The sequence below is a fragment of the Cavia porcellus genome, unplaced genomic scaffold (assembly GCF_034190915.1).
Source record: "Cavia porcellus strain 051 isolate PalLab524CR breed Dunkin Hartley unplaced genomic scaffold, mCavPor4.1 scaffold_19, whole genome shotgun sequence".
Taxonomy (NCBI): Eukaryota; Metazoa; Chordata; class Mammalia; order Rodentia; family Caviidae; genus Cavia; species Cavia porcellus.
Window position 1 is genome coordinate 65,767,501 of NW_026947502.1, and position 12,348 is coordinate 65,779,848.

At 35.3% G+C, this 12,348-nt stretch overlaps 1 protein-coding gene across 11 annotated transcripts in view; it reads left to right on the forward strand.

The window, feature by feature from the left end:
• Erc1 (ELKS/RAB6-interacting/CAST family member 1) overlaps window positions 1-12,348 on the forward strand; it is a 521,572-nt gene that overhangs the window by 107,590 nt on the left and 401,634 nt on the right. The window lies entirely within an intron of this gene.

Here is a 12,348-nt window from a genome sequence, read left to right on the forward strand (position 1 = left end):
GTCCTGAACTCACTGTGTAACCCCGGTTGGCCTTGAACTTGCAGCAGTTCTCTGGCCTTAGCCTCATGACTATAGGCCAGTGCTACCACACCTGGCCAATAGATAAGATTCTTTTTTTGTTCTTTTTTCTTTTTATTGGTACCAAGGATCGAACTTACGACTGCCTGCTTGCAAGGCAGGTGCTTATGCTGCTGAGCTAAATCCCCAGATAAGATTCTTGATGTTTTAAAATTTATGTATGATATTTTTTCTCTCATAGAATAAACATGAATCTGAATGTTTATATAATTGATTACATGACAAAATCTGGATTTAAAAGCTAAGATACAGGTAAATAATTTGGATGATACTGCAGTGGGCTGTAATATTCACAGTTTAGAACATTAGTAAAGGGAAAAACTGTTAAACTGTCTTTTTTTTTGTACCAGGGATCGAACTCACGACTGCTCCCTTGCAAGGCAGGCGCTTATGCCGCTGAGCTAAATCCCCAGACCCTAGACTGTCTTTTTCAAACTTCTGTTTAGTTTCTTCACAATACTCCTGGGAGACCAGGTAATAGTAATGTTAAATTTTAAGTGGGAATTCACTCCATTTTAAAGTATAATTTATTCTTTTCTTCCCTTTCTTTTTGGTAGACTTCTAAGCATTAGAGAAATTTCTTAGATTAAAGTAGATCTGCTTTTGTGTAACTTTTTAGTGTATATCGTGGGTTTTCAGTCTCGAGCTAGACAGAATAAATCTATCCCATCTTCCAGAATAATGATGTATAATAGAAAAGGTATGACTGCTGATAGGGTTAGATAGACTTGAAGCTAGCTTCTATATTACTGTATATTCTGTTGATGAAGAAACTGCCACCATAACCTGTTGTTTCATTAAACACTAGAGGAAGTACTCCCAATGATGCTTTGATGACTCTTAGGAGCCAAGATTTGATCTTGCAACCACTGGGAAATGGCTGTCTCCCAAAGTTGAATTGATTTGTCATTTTGTACCTGTGGAAGTTGGACCTTTCCTCGTGTTACTCAAGTCCATCTCTGTCCATATCGATTTTACATGGTATCTGTCTGATTGGCACATTGTATGGATCACTTACTATTGTGCTAATGATAACTACAAGAGAGTAAGGGAGTTCTCATTCTTAAATTGGGGAAGCAGGCCAGTCTTTTATTCTATCTCTATATGTGAAATTTCTTCACATATAGAGATAGGATAATTAAAAGATTGTGAACAGACATGGGAAAAAAGATGCGTACCATTTTTAGTTACTACTAGGAAATGCAAATCAAAGCCACAGTTTAACTTCATACCCACTAAGATGATTATATACTGTGACTGTTAACAACAACATATATAAAAAGATATGGAGAAATTGGAAACTTTATGCATTCGTACTGTGAATGGAAAATGGTTTAGCTGCTGGGATGAATGGCTTGATAGTTTCTGTAAAACTCAGATACTGTAGAATTACTGTATAGTTTTGCAATTTCACTCCTACGTATCCCCCCTCCATGATGGTAGTGTGGGGACGGGGTGGGTTGTGGCCGTGGCAGCACAAATAAAACAGATATGAATACAATCATCTTTATAGTGGCACAGTTCATAGCAACCAATTGGTAGAACAGCACAAATGTCCACAGTGAATGAGTAAATAAGCAAAATGTAGTATTTTTACATGGCAGAATGTTATTCAGCGATTAAAAGGAAAAAAGTTCTGCTACATACTACAGTGTGGATGTGTCTCTAAAACATTATGTTGACAGAAGTGAGATACAAATGGTTATATATTTTATGATTTTGTTTACATAAAAAGTCACAGAAGATGAATGTGTAAAAATAGAATGCCATTTAATTAATGGTAATCAGGGACTGGAGAGACTGCTAAAAAGGTAAGTTGTTTGACTTTCGTATAATGGAACTGTCTTGGTACCAGAGACAGGTGGTAGCTTCATAACAGTGTGAATATACTAAATGCCTCCATGCTGTTTATTTTAAAATGGTTAATTAGACCTGATGTGGCTGTGGGCACTTGTAATGCCAGCTACTTTAGTCTGAGGCAATAGCATCTCAAGTTTGAGATGAACCTGAGTGACATAGCAAGACCCTGTCAGAAAATAAAATAACTGGGGATGTACCTCAGTACTACCCTGGCCTTGATTGCTATGCAAAAATGCTAATTTTATGTTATGTGAATTGTACCTCAGTAGATTGTTTTTTTTTTAAAAGTTTCCAAATAGCAGTTCCCTGTGAAATTGTAACTGCCAGTTGATGAGTGTTTACTATGGGCTGGAGGCTTACTGCATACTGTCTAATCCTTATGGCAGCATTGCAAGATAGATGTGGGAAAACAAAAACAAGTATATTAAAGGTTTAAAAAATATTCACAGTTTTTTAAAAAATTTATTTGAGACAGGTGTCGCACTATGTAGTGGAGTCTGGCCTCAAACTTATTTATGTAGCTTAGGCTGGCCTTGATCCTCCTACTCAGCCTCCTGTGTGCTGGGTTACAGGCATATGCCGCAATGCCCGGGTTCGTAGTTTAAAATACTGGATTTAAATTGTTTTACAACTAGTTCATCAAACTAAGTGTGATTCTTGGAATTTAATCAAGGACTGTCCAGTTGGGAGCACTCTTGTTATCTCCTTTGCATTGGTTATGTTTAGAGTATCAAACTGTAAATACAGATTTGTTTACTGACTTTTAGTTTGGAAAGAATCAGTACCATTATGAACTTGTACACTTTTGAATTCTGTGTTTTATCTTCCAGTAAGATAAGTGTTTTATTTTTGTGTTTCAGTTTTATAGTTGAAAGGATGATTTTGCTGTAGAAAAATTGTTGGCTCGGTATATAGCAAAGTGATAGAACACTTACTCGGCATGCTTAAGACCCTAGGTTTGATCTTCCACTATAAAAAAAAATAAACTTCAAGTTTGCAACCTTAAATTTTAATATTATTTCTTTAAAAGAAACTATGGTAACTATACTTTCAACTAATAAATATTATGTAAAGTAATTAGAATGGAAGCCTTGTTTGAAAGACATTAGAAATCAATATTTTCTAAATGAAAATAATTTCTTGTTTGATAATCTTTCTCCTGTTCAATTTTAGTTTTTGCCTGATTCTACATTCTGATTAAATACATTCTTGTTGGGGTGGGGGAAATACCGTAAGCTATTGGTGTTTTAGAACTGACTGGTTTATTGGGAATATTATGTGAGTAAAGGTTTGTCTCCTTCACTTTAAATACTGGTGATCATGGCATTTTTATGAAAACATTTAATAACATTTAGTAGTTAACATTGTTTCTTTTTAAACCAGTTAATGTCTAATATTTTGAATTGATTTAGGAATATATATTAATGTGACGTAAACTATTATTTGGACTATGCCCAAATAACCAAATGCTTATAGCACTGTCTTTTTGGGAGAGGTACTTATTTATTTATTTATTTATTTATTTATTTATTTAAAATATCTTATTGTTTTCTGGAAAAAGAAACTAACCACTCAACTGATTTTACAACACATTTTGTAACCAACAGGTCAGTTTGGAAAATTAACTATGGTAAGATACAGGTTTTTCTGCTTTTATAAAACAAATTCCTGTAAAATTTCACTGTTGGAAAGTAGTTTGAGGGAGACAATTCCTCATATATCTAACTCGAACACTAGTGGAAATAAATGGTACTCAGCAGGTTAGCTGTATAGTCCCAGGACTTCAGGTCAGTGTGACTGCTGGCTGTTCCAGCAGATACTGACATATTTAGGATATTTCAGCTTTATTACATTTAACTATTATGATGACCTTGGTAAATACGTTTTCACATTTCTGGTTATTTTCCTGTGATGGCTGAAAAGGTTTGAATCTATTTACTAAAGCTGATTGAAGGAATTATATATAGGAGAGTCTCTCCCCTCATATAAGTTAGGTATTCTTAAAAATTTTTATTGAATATATTACTTTGTAATGAGAAAATGATATTTATAGGTCTACACACTCAGAAAAATAGTTGAGTAGAAATGCTTACAGTGCTAAGACAGTGTTAATGAAGGTGGATCTCTTGGGTACAGGAGGAGATGCAGCAGTCTTGAATGGAGAGCCATGCGTGTTTATAGGTATGCTCTTTAGGAACCGAGCCTTGGATGCAGGTAGACATTTTACAGTTTCTTAATGTAGAGCTGAAAAGATTCTTCTTTATGCCGCAGCTGAGATGAAGGCATTTTCCTTTTTTGCTGAAGGCCGTAATTCTATTTCTGCTCTTTGTAGTTCCTTGGCACAGGAAAAGTTGCTTATGAACAGTTTTGTGTAATGATGGTCTTCAGCTAATTCATATTACAAAAATACATTTTAGAGTAATACAGACTGTAAGTGTATCCTTTGGAGTTTGTCACATTCACTGTAGTTTAGCCCCCTTTTAGAGTAATTTCCATAGCTAGTGTGTTAGTTTGACATTTTGATTTCAAAGATTCTATTATAGTCTTACGCCAACAACAGTGACTTTGTTGACAGTGAATGATAGGCCTATAAACTCTTACTGGTGCTTTGCTTATTAGAGTATGAAGTGATTTTACAGATTCTAATTGTGTCTGTTCATAGTGCTTAAATAAAAAGTTACATTTCTCTTGCCTAATGGCAACTTTTATACATATTTCAGGTTTAAGTTTTTACCTTATGTGAACTTCAAACTTTATTAAAACCTTGATAATACTGAATAGGGAAGGGGTTTCTAAAGTGGGTAGATTTTATATTTAGGTTAGTCTTAAGGAAAAATAATTGCTTAATAGCTTTTAAATCCTTCATTAGTATATATTTGAATGGCCACTCAGTTTTTTAGTGGTGCTGTAAGTGTAATAAACATTTATTTCACAGAATATTCATGTACCCTATGTAGCTCAGGCTGCCCTTGAACTCACTATGTAGTCAGGGGTGGCTTTGACTTGTGGTGATCCTCCTGCCTCAGCCTCTCAAGAGGGATTACAAGTGTGTACCACCATGCCTGTCAAACATCTATTATAGTAGAAGACACATTACCATCAGTGTACTTCAAAATATTCCACATTACTTCAGACACGATCTCTTTATTCTTACCACTTTCTGAAGCAGTTGTGGAAGTTCTTTTTTTGTGCATAACTCTGGCATGCTGTCCTGGCTACCCGTATGTCACAAATCAATTCAGAATGGTCGTTTTGATTTTGAAGAGCCAGAAGTCACACAACACCATATCCAGTGAGTAAGTGGATGAGGACCCTGTAATTTTTTTTTATGAGCCTACATTTTTGTTGGATGATTCTTGGCAGCAACATTCACTGTATTTTTTTTAATAACGAAAGTAGATTTCCAGAATTGCTTCAGAAGGTGGCAAGAAAGATAAGTGTATTTGAAGCAAGGGAAAGTTTTTGACAAGATGTGTGTGTGTGTGTGTGTATGTGGGGACAGTTAATGGAAATGTGTCTTTTACTGCAATTTTTAAATTGAAGCATTCATTACATATTTTTATCACAGTGCCCACTTATGTGTCTGTGACTGTGTGTAGTTGGTGGCACTGAGGATTCAACTAGGGCTTTGTACATGGTGGGCAAGAAGTATACCATTGAGCTATACCCCCAGCCTAGCACATCATATGTTAAAAACTAAATACGAGTTGAGCATAAATATTCCTCAAAATCATTATTTTAAATGATTACATTAGATCATGTCATATTATGTAACTGTTAAGACTATCTTGGTTAATATATTTTCACGTTTCTGATTATTTTCTTATGGTAGATGGCTAAAAAAAAAATTGAATCTGTTCACTAGAGCTGATCAGAGGAACAACAGGAGACTCTCTCCTCATATGTTATGTATTCTTAAAAATGTTTAACATATATCACTGAGAAAATGGTACAAAACCAACTCTACAAAAATTATTTTATATAGCTTGTATTTGGAAAGAAAAGCAGCATTGTTGTAATACAGCTTTGCTTCCCAAGATGTCACAGTTGTATTTATGAAGAGATTGAAGCCAGGTGCTTTGGTACACTCCTGTAATCCCAGCATTCTGAAGGCAAAAGTAGGAGGAGCAAGAGTTAAAGGCTAGTCTGCATGGGCAGTGTAGTAAGACCCTGTCTGAATAAAACAAAAAATGAAAAATAAAAGGGATTGGGCTAGGAGAAAAGTTCAGTGATGGAGTGCTTGCCTCGCACCTGTGAGGCTCACGAACCCCCACCTCATGTGCATACACACAAATAGCATGAAAGCATATTTTCCTCCCAACAGCTCTAGAGCCCTTCTCAGTTGGGTCTGGAGGAAATTAAGCCTCAGCGCCCTTAGATGTCCACTCTATGTAATGAATTACTTTATTTATTTCCATGTATCTGGATCTAACTTACTGTTGGAATAATTGAGAAAATAGTCACTGAAATTGTTACATAGAATTTAATTCTTCAGTAGAAAACTAGTTTAGAAAAACTACTCTAGATGAACTTGTTAAGAACTGTTTTTCAGAACGATCAGACCATTTTAGGTGATCACAAAAATGTGGAATACTGTTTGTCTTACTTACCTTTTAATACAATCTTAAAAGGTTTTTTACTTTATGCCTGGCATGGTGACACATACCTATAATCCCAGCATTCAGAAGACTAAGGCAGGAGGATCTCTGTGAGTCTGAGACCAGCCTGAACTGCATAGTGAAAACCTGTCTCAAAAAGACAATAAAAATAAACAACAAGAAATAACCCCAGCAAAAACCAGTGTAAGAGATACAGGATTTCAAAACATTATGATATCAACAATAGTTACCATAATGCCTTTTGATGTCTTCAAAAATAGCTGCAGATAACTTCAGACATAGCAAAATCAAACAGAACAGAACAGAATAGAAACAATAAAAACAATGAATGCAATAAAGGATTTCAAAACTAGCGAATAGTAAATCCAAATTTGCTACCATAATATATCTTGCTGTCCTTGAAATAACATCTCCTGCCATTGGATTTAACATCAGCAAAACAAAAGAGAATAGAACTCAACCCAACAAAATGGAAATAATATAATGCCTCAAAACAGTGGTTACAACCCTCAGAAGGAGTTCCCCCCCAAAGGCCACACTGAGTACCCATATCCTCTGAGCCTATGATCAGACCGCTGGCCCTAGACCTGCAATGTTAGTGAAACACCAGAGCACTGCAGACATCCAGTTGCACTTCATCTGGATAGCTGTCATAGTCCGTCGCTTAGGGCAGGGAGGTAGGTGGTTGGTACTTCTGTTTGCCAGCCCACACAGTTGAGGGGGCTGGAGCCTGGCCGTTCCCAGTTCAGCATATGGTGCGGGTTCCCAGACTAGGCTTGTTTGCTGGTGCGGCCATTGTTTTCTCTCCTCCCAGTCCACTAATGATTCAGACTCTTGGGGAGAGGCTTGTTCCTAGTCCAGCAGCAGCCCATGCATGGCACTGGTTCCCAGACCAGGCATGTTTGCTGATGTGACCATTGTTCTCTCTCCACTCCCTTTTACCAGTTTTATATGTTAAAAATACTTTCTTTTATTTTGCATTTTTGTTTATTTTTCATGTGTTTATTGGCTATTTGCATGTTGTCTGTGATTTGTGGGTTCTAAAAATTTTTCTTGATAGCCACAAATTTTTAATTTTTATGTAGTATAAAATGTATCACACTTTGTAATTTCTTGCATAAAACAGTTTTTGGCTTAGAAAGCCCTTTATCTGGATAGCATTAAATGTGCCCTTTTAATTAATTAATTAATTAATCTAGTTGTCAAATTCATAAAATTGCTTTTAGGTCCAGATTTCATCCATTGTCCTAACAGTGATTTAAAAAAATTATTTTTAGTTCAGAATCATAGGCCACATGTCTTTTTTATTTCTTTCAATCCAGGGACAGTTCCTTGACCTTTATTATTACACTTTTAAAGACCATTCCTTGTAGAGAATGTATTTCAACTTGGGTTTGTTGTAATGGTTCATGTTATAGTCAGGTTGTGTATCATTACAAAGTTTATTAAAGAAGTGATGCTTTGTTCTTGTCATTGCATCCTGTTAGGTGGCACATGATTGTCAGATGGTTCCTTTGCTGCTGCTGATCACTTGACTTATAGTGATATCTATCTGGTGCCTCCAGTCTTTGTAATAATAAATATTTTGTAAAGGGATAATTTGAGACTGTATAAATATTTAATTCCTCATCAAACTTTGAATTTACATGAGTGGACTTAGAGATTCATATTTTTTGCAGTAGTTTGTGAAAATATTTTTTGTTTTGATGTTTAACTACTTACCAGTCCAATTATTTAAATGCAGGATAACTAAAAACTGCATTTTTATAAGATAATTTTATAAGATTTTATTAATTTTTATAAGATTTTATAAAAATGCCAATTTTATCAAATTTATTTGGTATAAGAATTGACTAGTTGAAATGACACCTGCTCAAGGGATTCCTGGGTTAGTCAGTGTGTAAACAAAAGTGCTGCCCAGAGGAGGCTCAGGGTAAAATGTTATGTGTTTAATTAGCCCTAGAGTTAGTCAGTGGGTGCCTGCTAGTCAGGGTCTTCCTTCATCTTTTCTGTCATGTTCTCAGTACTATTTGAACAGTTTATCACTGGTAAAATAGGGAGTCTATTTGTACTACTTTTCTCCTTGTTTTCTTAAGGAGCCATGGTTCCTTTGAATGAATAATATTTATAAGACATAATCTGAACTTCAGGTATGTTCATTGCTGTTAAGGTTTTGCTGATCCCAACTTCTCTTGGTGGACATTTTTAGGGGCTATTCGTGTGTGTGTGAATAGTAGTGTTACCAACTGGATCTGCAATATTGGGTACAGTTTTTCATAGTGAAAAGTTCAGAGTTCAAGAACAAAGTATGTATCATTTTTGCTAGTTTTCCCACCAGACAGAATTATTTGTATGCTACTTATTTATATAAATAATTTTGTTGGGCTTCATCTTTATTATTTTACTGGTGGTAATTTATGTGAAAGTACCTTAAATACTGGCCCTGTGCATGGGTACTTTTCTAAAACATTCAGTCATGGTTTTGTCATTTCCTCAGTACTCTTTTCTTTCTTCCTTTTTTCTGAAAGTAAGGTGGGGAGGAACTTGTTAGAAAAATTCCTTAGCTTCTGATAAACTGTGAGCACACAGTGGAGACAGATATCAGCCCCTGTGAACTATATGTGTATGCTGCTGCTAATGTCAATAGGCTGCCAGGCTTCTTTTTTTGTGGGACTTGGGGACTGAAAATTGAACTCATGACCTTATACTCCCCAGATAGGTACTATTCTGCTGAACTATAACACCAGTCCTAACCCCAGGCTTCTTGATTTCATTATGCAAAATTCATTGAGAAAATAGCTAATTCTTATCACCTAATGTTTTTCTCCACCCTTCTTTTTTGTTGTTGATGTATATGTTAGACTTCAGTGACCAAATGTGGGAGTCATATTTATTTGCAAATGTTTGAAACTTTCTTTGAGACAAGATCTCCCTATGGACCAGGCTGGCCTTGAACTCATGGCAGTCCTCCTGCCTCAATCTCCTGAGTGCTGGGATCATCTGGGGTTTTTTTTCTTTCTTTTTTTTCAAACAGGCTCTCACTGTGTAGTCCAGGCTGGTCTTGAACTCATTATATAGTCAAGACTGGCCTTAAACTCATGGCAATCCTCCTTCCTTAGCCTCCCAAATGCAGAGATTACAGGTGTGTGTTACCATGCCCAGCTCAGCTTTGAAACTTTGAGTGTAGAAAATGAAGCAAGATAATGGTGCTAGAAATCTTGAATGTAGTACAATAGTATAGAAATGCTTAGCATGTGCATCCAGCACATACACAAAAAATACAGATGTACATGTATTTACTGCTAGAATGAACACTATAAGATTCCTTGCAGGTTCTGCCATAACTTGTTACTGCCACATAGTTTCAAGTTAATTATTGAGGAGTGATTGTAATAGGGTCTGACTGCTGATTGGTTTTACTTTTAAGATTTTAGAAAAGGTAGGTCTGGCTTTTTTATATATATAATGGAATGAATCTCTTCAATCTTGGCATTGTTTACTGTGTTATTTTTACCACTGTAATTCCTGATTTTTGGGATACTGTCTTGTTTGCACACTTTCTTCCATCAAGTTCTTCCTCCCTCTTTCTGCTTTCCTTATTTATATGTAGGGTTACGTGATGGCTAAATTGAAGCTATTTTGGGAAGTCTACATTACCATTGAATCTTTTCCATTCTTATGAAGAAAATGTCTATAAAGTTACTATAATTAATGTGATGCTTTTTGTGTTTTGTTGCAGATCCTTTCTGTTCTTTCTCTGTACTTATAAATAGGAAAAGAGGTATCCTTGATATATCACTTGCTTTATGAACTATGGGTGAATGAGCTTAATGTAACATATTTCCTGGAAATAAATTAAGTGAGAAACGAATTCAAACAAATTTAGATCCTTGTGAGGGAGAGAAAGAACAGGTGACATATTAAAGGGCATAGGTAGATATAGTGGAGGTGTGAAGGGGATGTTATTCCTATAACATTCTAAATCTGAAAATACATATTCCTATAGTAGGAAAGTAGCACTGTAATGGGTAAAAGAGAGAACGTTAATTTCATTGACTTAGGAAGCATTACAAAAAATTTTTTTGAGGACCATCTCTGTATTAGACATAATGGGGATACCAAGATAATTAGGAATTAATACTGTCAAAAGATGCATAGTTGGTGGTGAAGCTAAAGGATAAAAATGATACAAATGCAGTAGTAGAATTATATTGAGAATATTCATGAGGAAATTGAAGAGCCTCAACTCCTTTCTAAATAAGTTGGTACCTGAGGTGAGAATGAAATGACAAGCAGGAGTTAGTTAAGAGTGAAAGAGAGAGCCAGAAGAGATTGCGTCAGTAAAAGTTAGGAGGAAAATAATAACTGATACAGGGTCTTGTTAAAGGTATTGGGTGTTTTCAGTGGATATTGTGAAAGTGAAGGGAGGAAATGTTTAAAAAGGGAGGGCAGTGGCCATTGTTAATCTGTTATCCTGTTTTGAAACCCTGCACTGTTTTCATTGTTCTGTTTAGTTTGCTTTTATTCTGTTTCGTTTTGTTTGATTTTACTGTATTTTATGGCATGGACAGCTATTTCAAAAATAACAAAATGTATTGTGGTAGCCATGAATGGTTTCCTATTATCTTGTTTCAATTGCTTTACGTGTTTCCTTTTAATTGATTTTATTCTATTTTGTTTTGTTTGATTTTATTATGTCTGATATAAGCAGTTACTTTGAGATAACAAGAATGGTAGTCACTGTTGTATTCCTATTGTCTTGGGTTGAAGTCCTATATTGCTTTCGTTGTTTCATTGTGATTGGCTTTATTCTGTTCTGTTTTGTTTGATTTCATTATGCCTGATGGCATGGGCAATTACTTTGACAAATAACAAGAAGCATTTTGGTAGCCATTATTGATTTATTTTCTTTCTTTTCTTTTCTGTAGTTTTGTGAGTAATGTTATTTGTATTTTGATTGGGATTGAATTAAATCTGTGTAACAGTTTTAGAAGTATGGCCATTTTGACTATATTGGTTCTGCTTATCCAAGAGCAGAGAATGTTTTTCCATTTTCTGGTATTTTCTGTGACCTTTTTAAAAGAGCACTGTAGTTTTCATTGTAGAGGTCTTTCACTTTCTTGGTTAGGTTAATTTTTAAGTATTTCAGTTTTCTTGATGCCATTGTGAAAGGTATTATTTCCCTAATTTCTCTCTTGGTGAATTGGTTATTAATGTATAGGAACATTACAAGATTGTGTCTCAAAAAACAAACAGAAAAACAGAATGATTGTAGATTAGTGGGTAAGTGAATTTTGCATATTAGATGTTTTCATGTGTTCATAATACTCTTTTTTCTGATGAAAAATATCTCTAGATTACTGGTTCTATTATTTTAGGCATCAGGATAAACTGGGTCAGTGTTCTGTTCTATGAAAAGAAGAGCTTCTGATACTTTCCAGAAAGTATATGAGGGATTGTATTGATCTGTTGTTGCCCTTATATATGAATTGTTCTAATAAAAGTCATAGTGCCTTAGGAATTATCACCATCTTGTTCCCAATATCTTGGCTTTTCATTGAAGTACACCCTGATATAATAATGGCAGTTGTTGGGGGAATTTTAGTCAACAGCTTCCCCAACTCTTCCAGCTTATGTTCAGTGTTAGATCAAAAGGGTACTGGAATGATGGGTACTGGAATAAAATTTGATGTGCAAGTTCATTTTGCAGTTGTTGGAGTAATGGTAGAGCATTGTCTGTATGGATCAATGGTAGAATGCTTGCCCAGCATGTGCAAGGCCCTGTGTTCTA